General features: G+C 43.8%; 1 long non-coding RNA gene across 1 annotated transcript; it reads left to right on the top strand.

The window, feature by feature from the left end:
* The first annotated feature begins 1,837 nt into the window (after positions 1-1,837).
* On the top strand, positions 1,838-14,792 carry LOC117202195 (uncharacterized). Its single transcript, XR_004484397.2, has 3 exons — positions 1,838-2,129; positions 10,792-10,930; positions 14,543-14,792. It is a non-coding gene; the product is annotated as an uncharacterized LOC117202195 (long non-coding RNA).
* Positions 14,793-20,099: the final 5,307 nt, after the last annotated feature.

Below are 20,099 nucleotides of genomic sequence, written 5' to 3'. Positions count from 1 at the left end.
GAGCATTTGGCACAGATTAGGCACTTAATAAGTCTTTGTTAAATAAATTCATAAACTTTCTAATGGAATGTTCTCACTTTACAGATGAGGTAATAGTTTAAACATGAATTAAGGAGTCTGGATTCTAATTTCTTTGATCAGTTGGTTAAAATGAAGGTTTCAGCTAATGTTGCAAATCTTCCTGAAGTGTTCCACTCTAATTTCTTCCTTTGGTAAGGACAGTGCATCAAACAGTATTTATTCTTCCTTTGACAGTCAGGGTCTTAGTGTGCCCAAGGGTCAACACTATAACCATTGATCAACACTGACCGAAACCACAGATGCCGAATAAGAAAGAAATTGCATGGGGTCTGCCTGACTCTGGGATACAGCTTGGAGAGTTGCTTTACACAAATGTGCTCGACATTCAACTCTTTTCTTCTCAGTCACTTCTTTCTCCCAAATGTAGTGTGCCAAAAAATTCTAGTGATTGTGTTTCCCAGTTGATGAAGAATTTATTTTATGCAGGAATTGTCACCCTTGTTTTGAAAGAAAAAATAACTTTGTAAAAAGTGTCAGTCGCATATTGGGGCTCTGAGTGACGGTCACGTGTGAGTTCAACAATTCTTATTTTAAAGCAGCGGAGGAAAATGGCAGTATTTCTTGTCATCCTGATCTTTAAACATCAATTGCTAGAATCAACACGAAGGAGGGAGGCCAGGAAGAAGGAAGCCGATCTTTGGAATACCCTGAATCCCGGTGATGGCCCAGAGTTGTCACAGAATGTCATGATTTAAGAAGGTAAGTTGTTTGGAAAGCTGTGAGTCTCAGTTGTCCTGGGATATGGGACTTTGACAGATGGCGGAAACAGAACCTTTCCTCAAACTCCAGTATATTTATGACATTTGTCCCAGATTTTAATTTAATAAGATATGTCTTTCATTTTTAAAAGTTTGTACTTTTAATCTTTTCCTCTAATTCCCTGTAACTAAAAATGGACGTTTTCTTTCCAAGCGTTTAAAAGAGCTTCTACCTGCTCTGTATTTACCCCGAGGTCAGAGGCTCCTTTCCCTTCCCCAGCACCTCACTGCCTTCCTCAATGCTGGCACCTCTCACCTGTGAAATGCAGAAGAATAAACAAATCAAGGAGCTAAAAGGAGGAGATGAAAGGGCATGGAAGCAAAGTGTATGATGGTGACAAACTTTAATTTGAACAGAAGCTGGTTCTAGAGTCCCAAACTGTTCTCAAAATAATTTATCTTCTAGAGAAATTTAGTCATCAAAGTCTAAACACTAACGAGGAGTAAAGGCTGAAATGTTACCCATTTAAAAATGCTACTTCACAGTGTGTATCAGCAATTAACACTTCAGATGAGGTTGGTGTAGTTTAAAATATGCACCCATCTATTCTAGTTAAGAGAAAGCCTGTGGACCTAATCTTAGTAGCTTTAAGGGAAGTTTGAATTGATGGGGATTCAGGCAGGCTAACTGTCAGTCAATGAATGTTCTGGCTACTTAATATTCAGTATGATGTGATCAAGTAGGGATGCAGTCAATCAAATGGGGCTCCAGTTGGGGGCAGAGTGAGGGGTGGAGAGAAGGCGTTTCTAGGGCAATGACAGGATACAGGTAGTGTCGTGGCTATCGCGTGTCTGCCCAGTGGGGAAATCTATTTTCGGCTTGGATGCCAATGAGGAAGTGATGCTTCCTGTCACACAGATGTTAAACAGCCCCTCCCTGTGCCTTGGCTAAGTGGCAGATACCACCCAAACGTAGGCAGAGCGCTCAGGATAGAAAAAAGTCTAATACGGTGCTGCCACTCTTGGGAAAGTAGGTAACGTTAGGGACTTAGTATTTTTGGTAGGCAGAGCTTATCAGAGAAGTCAAAACCTCCTTAACAATATTTTGATGAGAGCTCAGTTCTGCTTCGCACCTAGAAATAAGGAAGGAATCGGGGCCAGTACCGAGAGGATGCGAGAGGAACACAGAATGGAGCACACAAGAGGGAACCAGCACGCCTTGGAAAACAGAGAAGGAGGATCTCTGTGAATGCCTCCCGGACTGAGGGTTGGTGCTGGTCTGCGGACTGTTGGCTACTGGTCTGCAATGTGAGAAACACAGAGATTTAGAGAAAGCATTTAGAAAAGATGGTAAGAATTTGATATTGCCACAATGTCCAAGTGTGGTCCTGGACTCTTGTAATTTATCTTTTACCGGAGCTGTCTTTTTTTTTTTTTTTTTTTTTTTTTTTTTTTTGCGGTACGCGGCCCTCTCACTGTTGTGGCCTCTCCCGTTGCGGAGCACAGGCTCCGGACGCGCAGGCTCAGAGGCCATGGCTCACGGGCACAGCCGCTCCGCGGCATGTGGGATCTTCCCAGACCGGGGCACGAACCCGTGTCCCCTGCATCGGCAGGCGGACTCTCAACCACTGCGCCACCGGGGAAGCCCCAGAGCTGTCTTTTTTTTCTGGGTTGGAAGCAATAAGGTAACATGGGAGACATACACCTAAGATCACTTAAGACACAGAGAAAGCCATGAGAAACGGGTGGGTATTTATTTTTATTTTATTTTAAATTATTTTTTTAGCATCTTTATTGGAGTATAATTGCTTTACAATGGTGTGTTAGTTTCTGCTGTATAACAAAGTGAATCAGTTATACATATACATATGTTCCCATATCTCTTCCCTCTTGCGTCTCCCTCCCTCCCACCCTCCCTATCCCACCCCTCTAGGTGGTCACAAACCACCGAGCTGATCTCCCTGTGCTATGTGGCTGCTTCCCACTAGCTATCTTAGGAATGATACTAAAGACAGGCCTGAGACCAGGGGAGCAGAGGTGGGACAGAAGCAACAGCAGGCTTATCTCATTGAACGGGGTATGGACCACTTTGAGCAAATTCACATGGGAAGACATGTGTGGTGTGATAGTTTAGTTTGCCAATTTTAACCCAAAAGTGTATAAAATCGAGAACCCATTGTTCATCATAAGATAATTTGAAGTTATTATTTAAATGGTTAAATGTTAAGACTGGCTACAGATGAATTATGATGGGACAACAAAAGTTTTTGAGTGTAAGAGTGATTCTTGATATTAATCACCTACACACATACTTCTGATGAAGCATGTGTACAATTTTCATAATTCTTTTCTTTTATCATTGATATATTTGTTAGACAGTTATCTGAATCATAGGGCCCCACTGGAATATCAGACAAAATGCTGTTGCTTAGAGTGGCTACAACTGGGTGTGCCAAACCTTCTGGAGTATTTCTCAAACCAGTGAGACTGAGTTCTCGCGGGGGATGCTACAAACCTTTCCAGTCCTCTGCATTTGAAAGGCTTACATTTCCACTTCAGTAAATTACAGTTTATAAAAAAAGAAAAAAGAAACACCTACATTATCAAAATGTATGTCCTGTTCCTGGATTCTTGTAACTTATCATGTACCAGAGCTATGTTTGTTTGGGTTGAAGGCAACAAGAAAAATGTGAAGATATGCACCTAGACTACTCACACTCTACAGAAAGCTGCACAGCAATTGAGGGAGGCCGTTGCCTGAATGGAGAGCTATTTAGGAGTTAAACCAAGGACAGGCATGATGGAGCTCAGGGCAGCAGAGGCTGGGTAGAAAAAACACATAGGCACACAGTCAGGAGATGTGGATTTGAGTCTTGCCTCTGCCTCTTAACCAGCTGCGTAATCTTGGGCAAGTCACTTAACCTCCTGTGCCTTGATTTTCTCATCTATAAAGTGGGAAACATGACATACTTTTCTGGGTTCCTTTTTTTCTGTTTCTTTTTTATTTTAATTGTGCTGAAATACACATAACATAAAATTTACCATCTTAATCATCTTTAAGTGTACAGTTCAGTGGCATTAAGTACATTCACATTGTTGGCTACCATCACCACCATCCACGCACAGACTCTTCTCATCTTGCAAAACTGAAACTCTGTACCTATTAAACAACAACTCCCCACTTTTCTGCGTTCTTGTGCAGTCTGAATGACAGATTGTATTGTGACTACAGATGATGGGAGAGTTAGGCCTGGGGGAGAGAAGAAAATGTAAAGGGCCAGAGAGTAAACATTTTGTCTTTGGGACTGTCTCTGTTGCAACTACTCAACTCTGGTATTGTGGCTTGAAAAAAACCATATAATAATATGTAATTTAATGTCCTAATGTACGTTTACTTATAAAACTAGGCAGGCAGTGGGCTGAATTGGCCCAAGGGTCAAAGTTCATCAGCCTCTGAGCTAGGAGACGAGAGACTTGAATTCGAGTCCTAGCTCTGTTTTTATGTCGCCAGGTGACCTCGTTATTTCTAGTTTTTCTATCACCATGGGACCCTCCCAGGTCTGTTCAATTCTATGCCATTTGGAAGAGTAAGGCAGATGACAAGGAAGCTTGCGAGAGTGAAAGGATTTTAATGAGCATTTTGATTGAAAACAAAAATTATAGCAGTACCTAAGGTGAAAAATTAAAGTGTAAGTACAGTCTGAGTATGGCTAGAAAGAAGATAGTATAAAGCTTAAAAAAAAACAACAAAGAATTGGGTGACTTCTTCAGTGCCCCAGGAGATCAAACAGACCGAAGATGATACAGGATTGACCTCAACCTCCCTGCCATCAGGGAATCCCCCCCTCAGCCCAAGACCAGATGGTGGTCTGGAACTCAGGGGCCTGATCTCCTCTCTCCCTGAGCATGTGAGCAGAGCTTAGGGCCTGAGCGGGAGGGAACCAGTAGCAGATGTTATCATTGCCGGCCCATAACCCCTCCCTTCCTTTGCCTGCATGTGGGGCAGGCCAGAAATGCTGACAGTTAACTTCTCAGGAGCTTCCCCCAACCTGTGAGAGATGGGAGGTGGTCGGTCAATACTTGTGCTCTCTCTCTTCTCGGGTGAGCCAACTCTGAGTTGTTTTCTGCACTGTTTCCCAGAGGTTCACACAGGATGGAGCCCTCGGTTCCCACAGCAAGAAGCTCATCAACACATCCTTTATTGGCTTCATTCCTTGTCTGTCTCGCTTCCCCTCTCTCTTACCAGTGATTCCTGGGATCATCTCTCCAATGAGCTACTGATACCCAGCTTTTTGTCTCAGGGTCTGCCTCTTGGGAAACTCAGAAGAAGACAAAACCACGTGGTTATGCAGTCATTAGGAGAGAGACAAAGGCTTACACAGGACCAACACTCAGGACCACAAGGAAATTCCCTTCATTCAGTCTGACCACCCTGGAGCACAGCATCTTCTAGAAGAAAATTGGACCTTGCTCATGTGTCAGGGGAAGTTTTAGGTGTGCAGTAGGTGCTGAGTTCCTTCTCTGTGCAAGAAAGCTACTCCTCTGTGGCCACCAAGATGAGAAAAGCACAGTCCTACCTGGCCGGGGGCTCGTCGTTTGGTTCTTTCAGGACAGTGAAAAGGCTTTTTAGCTAATAGTCCTTTCTTTCAGTTCTAATCAAAAGGGATCTTCGTGGAGTCTTCACACTTGTTGATGGCTCAAGCTTTGGTCCCAGAGTATGTCTCTCAGCTTCTGAAACTCTTTTAGCTTTAGCTTGTTTCTGGACTTTTGAACATGCTCTTCTTTCTGCCTGGAATACTCATCCTGTTCATTGTGCCTGGTTCCCACTCCCCATGTCATTTCCTATGGGAAAACTTCCCTGATCTCCCCTAGATCGAGGTCGATATCTGCTGTTATTATGTTCCCTCAGCGCCCTGTTCCTCCACCATCATTGCACATATGAAATAGTATATGATTGCTTATTTAATTATGAGAGGTCAGGGTCACAGCTTATTTATATCCTTACCTCCAGTGCCTAGCACAGGGATGGGGTGCTCAATAAATATTTATTAAATGAACAATATGCTTAAAAGGTAAAGGACCCATCCTAGGGCTCCACGGTAGTTTATAGAGCAGCTGTAGGGAGGAGTAGAGGCAGAGGTGATCACTGATAAAAGTCCAGATTTCTTTGCACTCCTCACCTAACCGTCTCCAAAGGCTCTGGGACAAAGTTACTCAGTAACAGAATAGCAAAGCCCACACTTGGATGGTAAGGTTACCAGCCTTCAAATATCTCAGCCAGCCAGCCAGCCATTCCCTCTATCTACCCATTCATCAAAAAATTATTGAGTTCCTGTTCTCTTTGAGGTATTATGCTAATCACTGGAGACATGAAGATATCTGATCCCTGCCCTTTAGAAGTTAAAAGTCAGTCCGATTGAAAAAAACATTAAAAGCTATTGCAAGAAATGCATCAGTAGAGATATTATTAACTATTGGAGAACTTGGGCAGAAGCAGGTAATTTCTGCTGGCTGCCTTAACCCCCCGTTCTTCAACAATGTATCATTTGTTCACAAGCATGGCTCCTGGAGTGGGGTTTACCTCTTCCCCGCGGGTAAATGCTTGGCTGTGGTATCACCTGCTTCCACATGGCTTTATTTCTTCTTCCACACTTTTCCTCATCTTTGCTAGGAGCTAATTCCTTGAGGCCTGGAATCTGATGCGTGACTGAAGGTTAGAGCAGGGTGGATGGAGTAATGGGCATTTATCTTGCCCCACCAGGGGGTTCCAGTTGTGCCTCTGTTAAACCTATGAGAATAATTTAGCTTCCTGCCTCGACTTTCAGCTTCCCACCAATCCGTATTAAGCCTCTTCTTATTGGGCCCATAACATATGCATTAATAATAGTACATACCTCTACCTAGTGTTTTACACTTTTCTAAGAACTTCATAGAATTTCAGGATTGAAAGGAACGTTAAAGGTCGTCATCTAGTCCAGCCACCCACCCGTCTGACGTCCACATCCTCTCTATAGCATATGCTGAAGCCCCCCACTGCCTGCTAAGATAGCTCCTCCACTTTGCTGATCTGGAGTCACTCTTTGCTGCAAAGCAAACCTTTGTAAACTAAATGCCTACTTAACTGCATGCCTAGAGTCCCCAGTTCTCAGATTTAGCTCCCCAAGCCCTTGATCCCATCTGTTCAATACCTGGTTCTCTACTCTCCCAACACCCTTGCCTGTCTCTTAATACCCCCTAGCCCCATCCTTCCAGTCCAAACCATCATTCAGACTCCCTCTCCCTCTTCCTGGATAGGGAACCATAGATAGTAGTCCTTGGGTAGGACCCCTCTATTACAGGCACTTTGGTTGCTATAACAAATTATCCCAAAGTAGAGTAACATAAACATCATTATCTGCTCATGGATCCTCAGGGTCAGGAATTCAGACAGCGCATAGCAGAACTGGCTGACCCCTGCTGCATAATGCCTGGGGCCTCCGCTGAAAAGTCTAAAAGGATGGGAGATTATCATCTCAGGTTTCATTTACTCACATGTGTAGCGGTTAATGCTGGCTCTTGCCTGAGTAGACTTAAACAGCTAGGAAATAGCTAGAACATCTGCATGTGGCTGCTTGGCTTTCCCACAGCGTGGTGACTGGGTTCCCAGGACGAGAGTACCTAGAGAGACAGAGAGAGAGAGCGCCAGGCAGATGACCTATCCTCAGAGGTCACATAAGATTATTTTCTCTACTGGTCAACATAGTTACAAACATATGCCTCCGTTCAAGGCGAGAGAATATAGGCCCCCATCCCTGGATGCAGGAGTGGCAACATCACGTTGTAAGAACATATGGGGTAGGATGTGTATTGGCATGACTGTCTTAGGAAAATACATCCTCCTAAGTGCGCAACGGCTATCCTCCTATGCTCTGCCCCCAGGGAAGCCCTGTGACATGGACAACATCATGGACACAGTTCTGTAGTCAATATTCCTTTCTCATGAATAAAACTGATTTCCCTGGAACTCTTACACTTAGACCTTAATTCTCTGTACTTGGGGCAGTCTGTTAATTCCAGTGCATTAAGGAAATCTGTTTAGTACTCCAGGGGGTTTTGGCCCCTTAGGCTAACCATTCCACTTTTGGGGTTCTCATTCAATCTTGTACATTCTTCTCTGAACAAGCTTAAGTTGTTTTTTTAACCCCTTTAAAGTGTTGGGATCCCAAATCAATGAATATATACCTCAGATGTGATTCCTCCATTTCAGTTTAGAAAAGGATGAGCACCCCTCTCAACTGAGATCTTGATTCCATTTAATCAGCTTTTATTTTTCATAGTCACATGGTAGTGTTGACTCATACCCAGCCTACAGTCAACGAAAACTCCCAAATAATTTCATATGTGTTGCTACTAATCCCTATTCCTCATTCTGTACTCGAGTTGGGCTTTAATAGGCCAAAGTTCAAACTTCTACATTTTCTCTGTTCAACTTCATCTCATTAAATTTATCTCATCATTCCAGCCTGTTAAATCTTTTTTGGATGTTGAGTATTATCTGGTGTAGTAGCTCTCCCTCCAAAGTTGCACGTGGCCTGAAAATTTCTGTTACACCCTCAGAGCTCACATCCAAGTCGTTGATATAAAATGTTGAATAAACATGTGATTTTTCATTTGCTGTGGACACTGGCCATCAGAAAATCGGGCAAAATCATTTGAGATGAGGGAACCAGGACTGAGAGAGGTCCAGGGAGGTACTCAAAGTCACATTATAAGAGATGTGACAAAGGAGGAACTTGAACCTGTGCTCTCTGCTCTTTCTGCTATGCTGAGATATTCATCCAGCCCTGGACACTTGCCTAAGGAGGGGTCGAGGGAAGAGCAAACAAAAAATAAGTTGTGACTAAATACAATGACAATAGAATGAGAAAAATGAGATCTGACAGTGACTTGTGGGAAAGATAGCACAAGACATTTTTTGCGTAACCTCCACTTCATACCACTGTGTATCTTTTTCTCCTTACTTGCAAATGCCTGTATGTTTTCCAACCTCAGCTTCAGAAAGCTGTTTCCTGAGCTGTCTCCTTAGCTACAACCCACATGAACACAAGTCTCCTGCAAGAAGACAATAGCATACAAAGATGGGAAGAAACTGCTGTGGCTGTTAAGGTTATAGTGATAGGAATGAGCTGAATAGGCGGGTTGATCAACTGACTGCATTTGCCTGGGATGGTCCCGGGAAATCACTCAGTCCTGGGAAAACCATATGGTTGGTCACCCTATGACTAGTATATTGCAGCCTTCTGCTCTCCAGTCTCCTCTTTAATGCTGCAGTGGAGTAACGATGGCCACAGATTCTTTGACCCCTTTCCTATTGAGAAGTGGGGTCTGTATTCCCTACCCTTGAACCTGGGCAGTTCTGTGACTATATAGAATACGGCGGAAGTGATGCTGTAGCAGTTTCCCAGCTCAGGCCTTAAGACACTGGAAGCTTCCACTTGCCATCTCTTAGAACACTTTCTCTTGGGGAACTGAGCCACCAAGTAAGAAGTCTCTGTGACTGCCACACTGAAGAGTTCACACGTGGCCACTCTTGTCAACAGCTGGACACAGCCTTCTTTCCGTCACCATGGCACCAGACGTGTAAGTGAAGCTGTCTTGGATCCTCCAGACCAGCTCATGCACCAACTGAATTCCATCGCTGAAATCACTGAGTGATCTTAGTTGAGTCCATATTGAACAGGAGAATTGCCCAGCTGAGTCACATTCAAATTCCTGGCCCACAAAATTCTAAGGTATAATAAGGAAATGGTTGTGTCCTCAAGCTGCTGCATTTGGGGTAGTTTGTTATGAGGCTAGAGCTATCTGAGGTGAATGTCGAAACTGACCTAAATAAACCATCCTAATCTTTTTACTCACCACTCTAAACAGTAGCCCATCACCAAATAAGTGTTCCACACAAGATCTATGCCACCCTTGCCTAGTGTCAGCAGGCCTCTTCTGGATGGGCAAACAGTGCAAGGTGAGCTGAGATGCTGCCTCTGTATCCCTGCATCCACTCTCCCTGCATCACCTTGGCAATGCCGTGTGGACACACTTCCTTCCCTCTGAGCTGGCCCATCTCTGTGCCCTATACTCCAAAGACTCCTTCCCGATGAGAATTACATCTTTCATTTCAGTCTTTGGCATGTCGTTGGCAATAACAGAATGCACCCCTGTAGGCTGCAGACTCCACCCCTGTAGGCTGCAAACTCCACCAGGTGAATTCTCACGCAGCCTCACATTTATCTAGAGCAGCAAACACTTGACTGCTCCTTTCCAATTTAGCTCCATGATGGAAAATCTGACTGATGAAACTATAGATTCCTGGAGGGCAAGCATTGTGTTTTAAGTGTCCTTGGGTCCCAACAGCTTCTCTCTGGATGGATGAATACATTCTCACCACTCTGGCAGCAGTAGTTAGCTTTACTTCTGCTACTTCCCTTGCCTAATATTTTCACTTAAGCCCTTTCAGTGTCTCCTCATTCCTGGAGAGGTTAGGTCTTAAGAAAGAACAGAGCCTACTGTTAGCGGGGAATTGTTCAATAAGAAAGGAGAAAAAGGATTCTGCCTCATTTGGAGACTCCTAAGCTTTCAGTTCTCACTGAGTAATTTGCTTCTGATTTTGTTTCTGGTTGAAATCTTTCAAGGTTCTTGGACAACGGGAAAAAGGCAAGTGACACATATATTCATTTGTGATGCATTGGGGTGACAGGAAGAAATGTCAAGGGTATAAGGCTCATAGAGTCAGCTGGTAGGGGTCAGCTATATGGGAATGTGTTCCCTAAAGAATCTCGGATATTGGAGCTGTAAGGGGCTGATAAGGAAAAGAAGAGTAGGTACGTGGTGACAGAGATGATGATCCAATTAGGACAAGGACTCTCGTCTCTAACCTCCTGGTCAAGTGCCCTTGACACTACATTATGTTATAATAATGCAGGTTTCTAGGTCAAGGTGAGGGGCCCACATGCAGTTGTCTCTCCATTCTCTCTCCAAGTGCCATTGGAATGTTGACGCAGAAGTTCCAGAGGAAATAAACCTCCGAAAGTGTGGAGACTGGGAGCAGGTTAATCATCCCGTGAGAGTTACTAATGACTGTCTGGATGGCAGACGGCAAACGGGGAGCACATTGACAGGTGAGTATATAGAGGAACCCACCACTGCTGGGCTGAAGACTGCATCTCAGCCTGGAGCCCTTCTCCCCAGGAGCCCCGGGGATGCTGGACGCCTGCAGTCACCACGTAGAGAGAGTTAGTCTGGGAGGTGGGATAGTAAACGGTGGAGGGAGACAGCCTGTGGCAGAGCTGTGCCAATTGCCCCCCTTCACCACTCCCAGGCATCCGTGCTCCCCTCACCCACCCATGGAGCTGCAGGAGAGCCAGCAGTCATGGGTTCATCCCTGGGCCAAACCTGGAAGCATGATCAGCTACACCTGTCACAAGAGCTGCCTGGGGAGAGAACGAGGGCTTACCAGGTGGAGGGCTGGAGTCCCAAAGCAAAGCCTCTTGATGCTGGCGTGTTTTTTTCTTTTTCCATTTTAAAAGAAATTATAGTATAGTTGATTTACAATATTGTATTAATTACTGCTGTACAGCAAAGTGACTCAGTTATATATGTATATATATATATATATATATATATACATTCTTTTTCATATTCTTTCCCACTGTGGTTTATCACAGGATATTGAATATAGCTCCCTGTGCTCTACAGTAGGACCTTGTTTTTTTATCCATTCTATATATGCTAGTTTGCATCTGCTAATCCCAAACTCCCAGTCTTTCCCTCCCTCTTGGCAACCACCAGTCTATTCTCTATGTCTGTGATTCTGTTTCTTTTTCATAGATAGGTTCATTTGTGTCATATTTTAGAGTCCACATATAAGTGATATCATATGGCATTTGTCTTTCTCTTTCTGACTTCATTTAGTATGATAATCTGTAGATGCATCCATGTTGCTGCAAATGGCATTATTTTATTCTTTTCTATGGCTGAGTAATATTCCATTGTATATATGTACCACATCTTCTTTATCCACTCATCTGTCGATGGACATTTAGGTTGTTTCCATGTCTTGGCTATTGTGAATAGTGCTGCTATGAGCATAAGGGTGCATGTATCTTTTTGAATTATAGTTTTGTCTGGATATATGTCCAGGAGTGGGATATACGGTAATTCTATTTTTAGTTTTCTGAGGAACCTCCACACGGTTTTCCACAGTGGCTGTACCAATTTACATTCCTACCAACAGTGTAGGAGGGTTCTCTTTTCTCCACACCCTCTCCAGCATTTGTTATTTATAGGTTTCTTAATGATAGCCATTCTGACCAGCATGAGGAGGTACCTCATTGTGATGCTGGCATTTTGAGGGGATTCTCAGCAGTAACCAGCTCCCAGGCTCACATCCTGGCTATGTCCTCACATGGCCTTTTCTCTGTGTGCTCACCTCTTTGGTTTCTCTTCCTCTTCTTCTAAGACACCAGTCCTATTGGATTAGAGCCCCACACTTATGACTTCATTTAAGCTTAATTACTTCTTTGAAGTCCCTATCTCCAAATACAGTCACATTCTAAGGTACCGGAGGTTAGGGCTTCAACAGACGAGTTTTGGGGAGACACAGCTAAGCCCATTATGCCCATCCATAGGAGAGTGTTTGAATAGACCATGAGATAGCCACGTGTTGGAGTACCATGCATCTGTGAAAAGAAAAAGTACAAGGCTACTCTCTCTGAACTGATGTGGGGCAATATCCAAGATGTATTCTTTTATTTTCTTTGCGCTACGCGGGCCTCTCACTGCTGTGGCCTCTCCCTCTGCGGAGCACAGGCTCCGGACGCGCAGGCCCAGCGGCCATGGCTCACGGGCCCAGCCGCTCCGCGGCATGTGGGATCTTCCCGGACCGGGGCACGAACCCGCGTCCCCTGCATCGGCAGGCGGACTCCCAACCACTGCGCCGCCAGGGAAGCCCCAAGATGTATTCTGAACTGATAAAGAGCAGGGTGCAAAATACTCTGTGTTATCTAGGAAAAATACGTACATGCTTATATATGTATACATGTAGTATTATCTTCAAATAGTCCCTGAAAATTGACTATTTTCATATTGGATTACTGACTTCTAATACCTGTCCTTCAACCTTTAGTTCTTCCTAATTAATGAATCAGCTAATTGCCATACTTTCTGCCACTTAACTTTGATCAGTGGATCTTCTCAAAACTGAGTTAAATTCTAATTAACCAAGATTTTATTGATCTAATGATACTTCTAATTAGTTGTCACTGTCACAAAATCACATGTAAGAGTATTTTTTAAAGGACTTGGGGATTTAAACTGACAGAGAAAATTTTTAGGATTTAGGAATGCTTTAGGCTACAAGAAGCCAAAAAGTCAACTACAAGTTGCTTAAACAAATAGAGGTTTATTTTTCTCTGTAGCAGATGTTGCATATATCAGCAGCCCAGGATAATTCTTAATGCAGACAAGATCTTTCTGACTTTCTTTTCTATCCACTCAGTCATTTTTAAGTGTGTTGGCTTGTTGCCTCACAGTTGCACTGTGCCTGCTGCAGTTCCAAGCATCACGTCTGCACTTAACTCACAAAAAAGTAGGAAAGAACAGAGACAACCTATTCTGTCTCTTTTTATTGGGAAAGCAAAGCCTGCCTCAAATCCTGCAGTGAGCTTTTCCTTACATGTCACTGGTTAGAACTAGTCACATTGCAACTTTTGGCTGCACAAGGTGAGTAATAAGGAAACAGGATTGTCACAGTTGACTTAAATCAATCAAGATTCATCACCTGTGGCTGGACATATCACCCCTGTAACAAAGATGAAATTTTGTCAGCAAGTAAAAGTAACTAACATTTCTGCCATGCTTCTAGAGAAGAGATAACTGAGAGACTGTTCTTCTCTCAGTGAAAATCCATCTTTACTTATCTCTGTCTGTCACCTTCTTTTATCTGCCGTGTTTTAGCTAGCCAGTGAGCCACATCTAATTCCCTTTACATCTGTCTTCCCATATGCATTTCCGGGGACTCTCTTCCCAATCAGTCCTGCAGGAACTCTGCCCTCCCCACTCACGTCCACCTATTCAACACATTTTTATTACAAAGGTAATAATACACAAAAGTGGGGGCAAAAGAGAAACTCAGATGTAACCAATGAAACATCAAAATGATAAAAAACACAACACTAATTTTCCCCCTCACAAAACAAAGCATTGTGAGAGCTGGCACTAAAATGAAAAAATGATTGGTGAATATTGTCTAAATTTGGGTTCTTAAGAAACAGTGGGACCAGAAATTGAATGCAAGTAATTTATCAAGGAGATGATCGCAAACAACATTGGTAGGTGAATGGGAAGTGGGAGAGGAAGGGGATGGCTCTGATGAAGCTACAAAATGAAGCCAGGGCTTTCCGGGCAAACAGAGCTTAATTGAACCCCCAGGACTCAGTGTAGAACAGGCATCTCTGAGCTGTCACACATTAAGTGAGAGGGAGCTGGGGTATTTACACTTCTACTTTCATTTGTTGTTGGCTGAGGGCTGCTACAGGACATGGACATCAATTCCCTGTACTTGTAGCCTCCTAGGTTTGGGCACAGTGGGCTCCAACCACCCAAGTAAGCCCTCAGGTAATTGGAGGTCAGGCAGTTGTACACGATAATGGCAAGGCAAAGGGTATATGGGCAGGTCATTGACAGCAGCTGCTGTAGGTGTACTCAAGTCCCACTGCTCATTGGAAATGAAGGTAGAACCATAAGCAACTACTGAAAGGAGTGGAAAAGCAGAAGAGCTTGAAACATCTGGAAACAGAATCATTGAGCATTGGCTGCCATTTTGGGATCTTCAGAGTTTCCTAAGACCTCAAGAGTAGAAGATATCATCCAATACTCCCCACAGTCAGGACACCAGTCTACGGATTGCCTGGCCCAAAGATCCACTCATGGAATCAGATGAGAACCATGAATCCAGCTAAGGTAAAGGGCATTGGTGTTTAATCTGCACTAAATAAACACATTTTTATTTCTGGTGATTCACAGAAGACAGTGGTTGTTGACTAAAAAGCCAAAAGCTTTCTGTCACCGTTTACTGGGTTGTTCCAGCCCTTAAGAGAGGCAAGATGTCTCTGGAATCCTGGGATCGTTAGGACTGAATTGGTTTGTCCCAGGAGCAGGACTCAAAGGAATAGATCTTGATAAGGCATTGTGTTTCTTTTCTTTCTTTTTTAAAATTTTATTGAAGTATAGTTGATTTACAATGTTGTGTTAATTTCTGCTGTACAGCAAAGTGACTCAGTTTTTTATATATATATATATATTCTTTTTCATATTCTTTTCCATTATAGTTTTTACCAGGGTACTGAATATAGTTCCCTGTGCTATACAGTAGGACCTTGTTGTGTATCCATTCTATATATACCAGTTTGCATCTGCTAATCCCAAACTCCCAATCCATCCATTCCATAAACCTCTCTCTCCCTTGGCAACCACAAGTCTGTTCTCTATGTCTGTGAGTCTGTTTTTGTTTTGTAGATATGTTCACTTGTGTCATGCTTTAGATTCCACATATAAGTGATATCATATGGTATTTGTCTTTCTCTTTCTGACTTGCTTCACTTAGTATGATAATCCCTAGGTCCATCCATGTTGCTGCAAATGGCATTATTTCATTCTTTTTTATAGCTGAGTAATATTCCATTGTATATATGTACCACATCTTCTTTATCCATTCATCTGTCAATGGACATCCAGGTTGTTTCCATGTCTTGGCTATTGTAAATAGTGCTGCTATGAACATAGGGGTGCATGTATCTTTTGGAATTAGAGTTTTCTCCAGATATATATGCCCAGGGGTGGGATTGCTGGATCATATGGCAACTCTAATTTTAGTGTTTTGAGGAACCTCCATACTGTTCTCCATAGTGGCTGCACCAATTTACATTCCCTCTAATGGTGTATGAGGGTTCCCTTTTCTCCACACCTTCTCCAGCATTTATTTGTAGACTTTTAAATGATGGCCATTCTGATCGGTGTGAGGTGACACCTCAATGTAGTTTTGATTTGCATTTCTCTAATAATTAACGACACTGAACGTCTTTTCATGTGCCTGTTGTTCTTAAATAGATCTTATTGTGCAACGAAGGAATGTTTTTTATCCTTTGACCCACTCTGCAGGCAGGGCTGTACTTCAGCTGCCCCTGGACAACCTCTCAGTGCTGCTGGCTGTCCCTGCCCTCTGTGAACCTGGGGCTCCAGCAACCCTGGCATAGTCCAGACTCCACGTGTTCACAGGCCTCCATGCCTTTGCCTCTTTGTGTTCCTGGTTCAGGCTTTTCCATCTCCCCACCTGCTGGACTCGTAACTGTCTTTCAAGGCCTCCCTCAAACATCACTTCTTTTCCAGAGCTTCCTTCCCCATCTCCAATTCCTTGAAGTTTGAGTGTCCTGAAAAGCAAAACTTGTGACAAGACCTGGGTGCACATAGTTTATTTGCACAAGTAAAGGAGTGGAGATGTGAGATGGGGAAGGGTGGGTGCAAAACCATTGAAGGTGGGTAAACAAACCAGTGAAGGGTCCCCGCTGTGGGTACCTGGGCTCCGTCCTGCTGGGGCCTCTGAGGGACTGTCTGTGGGCCTTGGAACTGGCCCGCCATGGATTAGGGAGGCTGGATACGTATCTGCCGACTCCATCCCTCCTTGGCTGAAGGTTGCCCCTGGGGCAGTCAATCCCAGAGCTTCGCAGCTACGCTAAGCACAGCTTCAGTGAGACCCACATTGATGCCACAGAAAGCTCTTTCTCAAGCATAGAAGCAGAAGGGCTCAGGGTTTGAGGAGAGAAGTCGTCTGCATGCATAGAAAACCTCCACCATGGCATCAGGGGGACTCAAGGTGACCTGACCCACACTGCATCCTCCATGACCTCTTCCATGAACCCCTCCCTTGCCAGTGCCCACGTGGCACTTGGTGAAGCCCTTCACAGTAGCCTTACTGGCTCCATATTTGTTTGTTTTCTAACATCTAGGAAGCACATTTTATGTTTCTGCTTTACATTTCAACCCTCAGAACAACTCAAGAGGCAGGTACTATAATTACTCCCATTTAATAACAAGAAAACTGAGTCACAGAGAGATTAACTAATTTTGCGTTTATGTGCCTATCTCTGCTTCCAGACTGTGAGCCCCTGAAGGGCGTGGCCTTTGTGTTATGCTGTTTGTGCACTCACTTCCAACACACTGACTGGCATATAGTAGGTACTCAATAAATGCCACTTGGATCAGATTATTCAGAAGATTCAAAGTCACAGCGGAAAGTGGAAAGACGTGCTTCGCATTGAACAGTGTCATTCTGAGAACAGCTTTTCAATAATCAACAATGCCGGAATGATCAGACTGTACAAACCGAGTCTGTCAGGAAATCATCAGAAAGAAAGCAAACCATGTTGTGTGACCACTCACATGCCAACTACCTGCATTCCCTTGTCTTGGGATTAACCATGAGTTTTAATAACTCTGTTTATACCTGAGTCTTATACAAATAATTGCAAATGGAATTAGTATTCAGTCCTTACCCTTTGGTGTGATGCTAAGGGACTACTCGGTACACAATTTCATCTCTGCCCAGCATATATTGAAAATAGCCCAAAGTCACTGTCAAGGCATAAATGACGCAGAAGGAAAAGCATTGCTGCGGTTCTACTGAACAGATGGTCTGATGACGTTGGTGTCTCTAAATTACCTGCAGCCAAAGCAGATGGAAAAATTAACATCACAGCCCAAGCTTGACGGCAGGCAGGGAGTCGCAGAGAACTTTGGTCACGTGGGATGCTTTCTTTGCTTTATTTTCAAGTCCACTGGGGACCTTGTCCTCTTCACAAATTCCTCTAATAAAAAAGCAAGCATGACTTCAGCCGATCCCACAACCACCACCATCCACGCAAGGTTGGAAGGCATGGCATTCAGTAGTGCCACTGCCACTAAAAACTGAGGTTGAGACTAAAAAGAAGTTATTAAATGTGTAAAAGTATTATGTGGATGAAAAGAAACATCTCAGAGCTATAACTGAGTATGATGGCCCTGTGGGAAAAAAAAATCGTCATAATGGCTACATATTTAGCCCTCGGCACATTGTAGCTTGTGGGATTTTTCATTCCGTCTTGATCCAAGAGGCTGCACTGTAATTAACATTTTCACCTGGGACTGACTGCACAGCCCTTTATCTCTACCCATCTTGTTTCCTTGTTTACTATTGTGCCTTTTCCTGTCTGCCTGTGTCCAGAGCCTTTATTTCCTTTATGCAAAGTTGGCAGCTGTGTGAAGTGAGGCCTTCCGGCCTTAACTGTGGGTCTGTCCATCTATGCTGGATTACCTTGAGTCCGAGATCTAAAATCTCAGTCAGAGTCACAGAGCTTTCTCTTTACTGAGGAAGAAGTAGGCCTCTGGAGTTTCCACACTTGTCTGAGGACACGGAAGTGGCTGAAGACAAAACAAGAAGCCACGTGGACCTAAGGGCTCTACAAACCCCAAGTGCCCCTAACTCCCCTCTCTCACTCAAGGGGTGCAGACCTTAAAATAACTGGTTTATAGAGTTTGAACTCAAAGGGAACTCAGTAAGACCTGAGAAACAAGTTTTAAATGTATTTTTCTACAACATTCCAGTTCAGTTTTTCATGGCAATATAGCATGGTGCAAGGTTATCTTGGTTTAAGTTCTAGGAAACAGACCCCGAGACAAGAATCTGAGTGCAAGGCGTTTTCTTGAGAGGTAATCGCGTGAAGTGAAGAGAGAGGAGAGAGAAAGTGAGGCAGGGAAGGGAAAAGGCATGCCTCAGAGTATCCCAACCAAGAGGCGAGGGAGTTGGGGTGTGTATCCTCCAACTCTGATCTGTTACTCTATGCGAGAGCTGCTCCCAGGGGTATTGACTTCTCCATACATCTGGAACTTCTGCCACTGGGGCAAGAGAAAGGCCTCAAGTGGAGAGTGACCTATTGTTGCAATAGATACATCAGAACAACACCTGCTATGGGGGATATGGGCAGAGCATAGCAGCAAATGGTCAGGTTTGGGTTCAAATCGGAATCCATTGACTTGCTGGATGAGCTCAGACAAGTTACTTTCCCTCTCTAATCCTCAGGTTCTTCCTCTGTGACGTGGAGAACAATACCATCACGAGACTCTGTGAGTCGTAAATGAGATGATAACACGGGTGAAGTGCTTGGCACAATGCTTGATACACGGGAGGCCCTTGATATATGATAGTGTTGCCATTATCGTTGTCTTTACCTGTGTCAAGTGCCTGGGGAAAGCATGGCACTGAGAATCCCAGCGTGTTACAGCAGATTGGGACCTCAGCTAGCACTTAGGTCAACATCTCCATTTCACAGAAGAGGAAGCTTGAGGATGAGGAACATGGCTGTCTCAAGGAAAAACAAAATCCTCTGTTAGAGGGTGGCAAAGGCAGACCTGCACTGGGGCATCTGGCTCCATGTACAGTGCTCTTTCCATCTCCCTGGACTGTCTCCTTCAGAATTATTCATAGATTATAAATCTAGAAGGAAGAGTGAATCTTCATCACAGCCTAGGATGGCAAACAGGTTTTCTCTAGCCACTTTGATAAATTAGCAGTAGCTGTCTGTGGGGCTGTATTAAGAAGGATTCTGATGACAGGGTGCATCAGGCCATGGGTGTTATTGATGATCAGTGTGCACCATTGACCTGGGAGAGCGTGTTGGCCATGTGGGTATTAATTCTGTTGAAGTAACTGAGAAAGCTGACTGCTGGACTTGGGAGTCATCACCACAGGAATGCGATAATTATTTTGTTTGTTTTATTGCAATAATAATGCATATTCATTGTAGAAAAACTCTACAATGAGAAATATAAATGAGAAAATTAAAATTGCCTCTACAGCAAAGAAAAGAAGTGATCCCTGGAACCGATTCTGGGTCTCCGAACTCAGAATCAGATGACCTGGGACTGAGAAAGGAGGCTAAAAACAGAAATTATTTGAGGGTGTGTATAAGGAGTCATGGATTCCCCACATCTGGATACAGAACAGCAGGCAGCCAGGCGTTTAATCCCAGGACCACCCATCCACCCTCCCAAGAAAGTGAAAGAAAAAAAGTCACATTTCCCCACATTGGTCTATAGATTCAATGCAATTCCAAGCCCACAAACTCCAGTAGGGTTTTTCATAGAATTAGCAGGCTGATGCTAAAAGTTATCTGGAAGAGTAAGAGGCCAGAATAGTGAAGGCATTTCTGAAGAAGGAGAAGAAGAAGGGGAGGCTTGCCTTACAGATAACCAGACTTA

This window comes from Orcinus orca, chromosome 5 (assembly GCF_937001465.1).
Source record: "Orcinus orca chromosome 5, mOrcOrc1.1, whole genome shotgun sequence".
NCBI classification, from domain to species: Eukaryota; Metazoa; Chordata; class Mammalia; order Artiodactyla; family Delphinidae; genus Orcinus; species Orcinus orca.
This window is presented reverse-complemented; position numbering and strand designations above follow the sequence as displayed.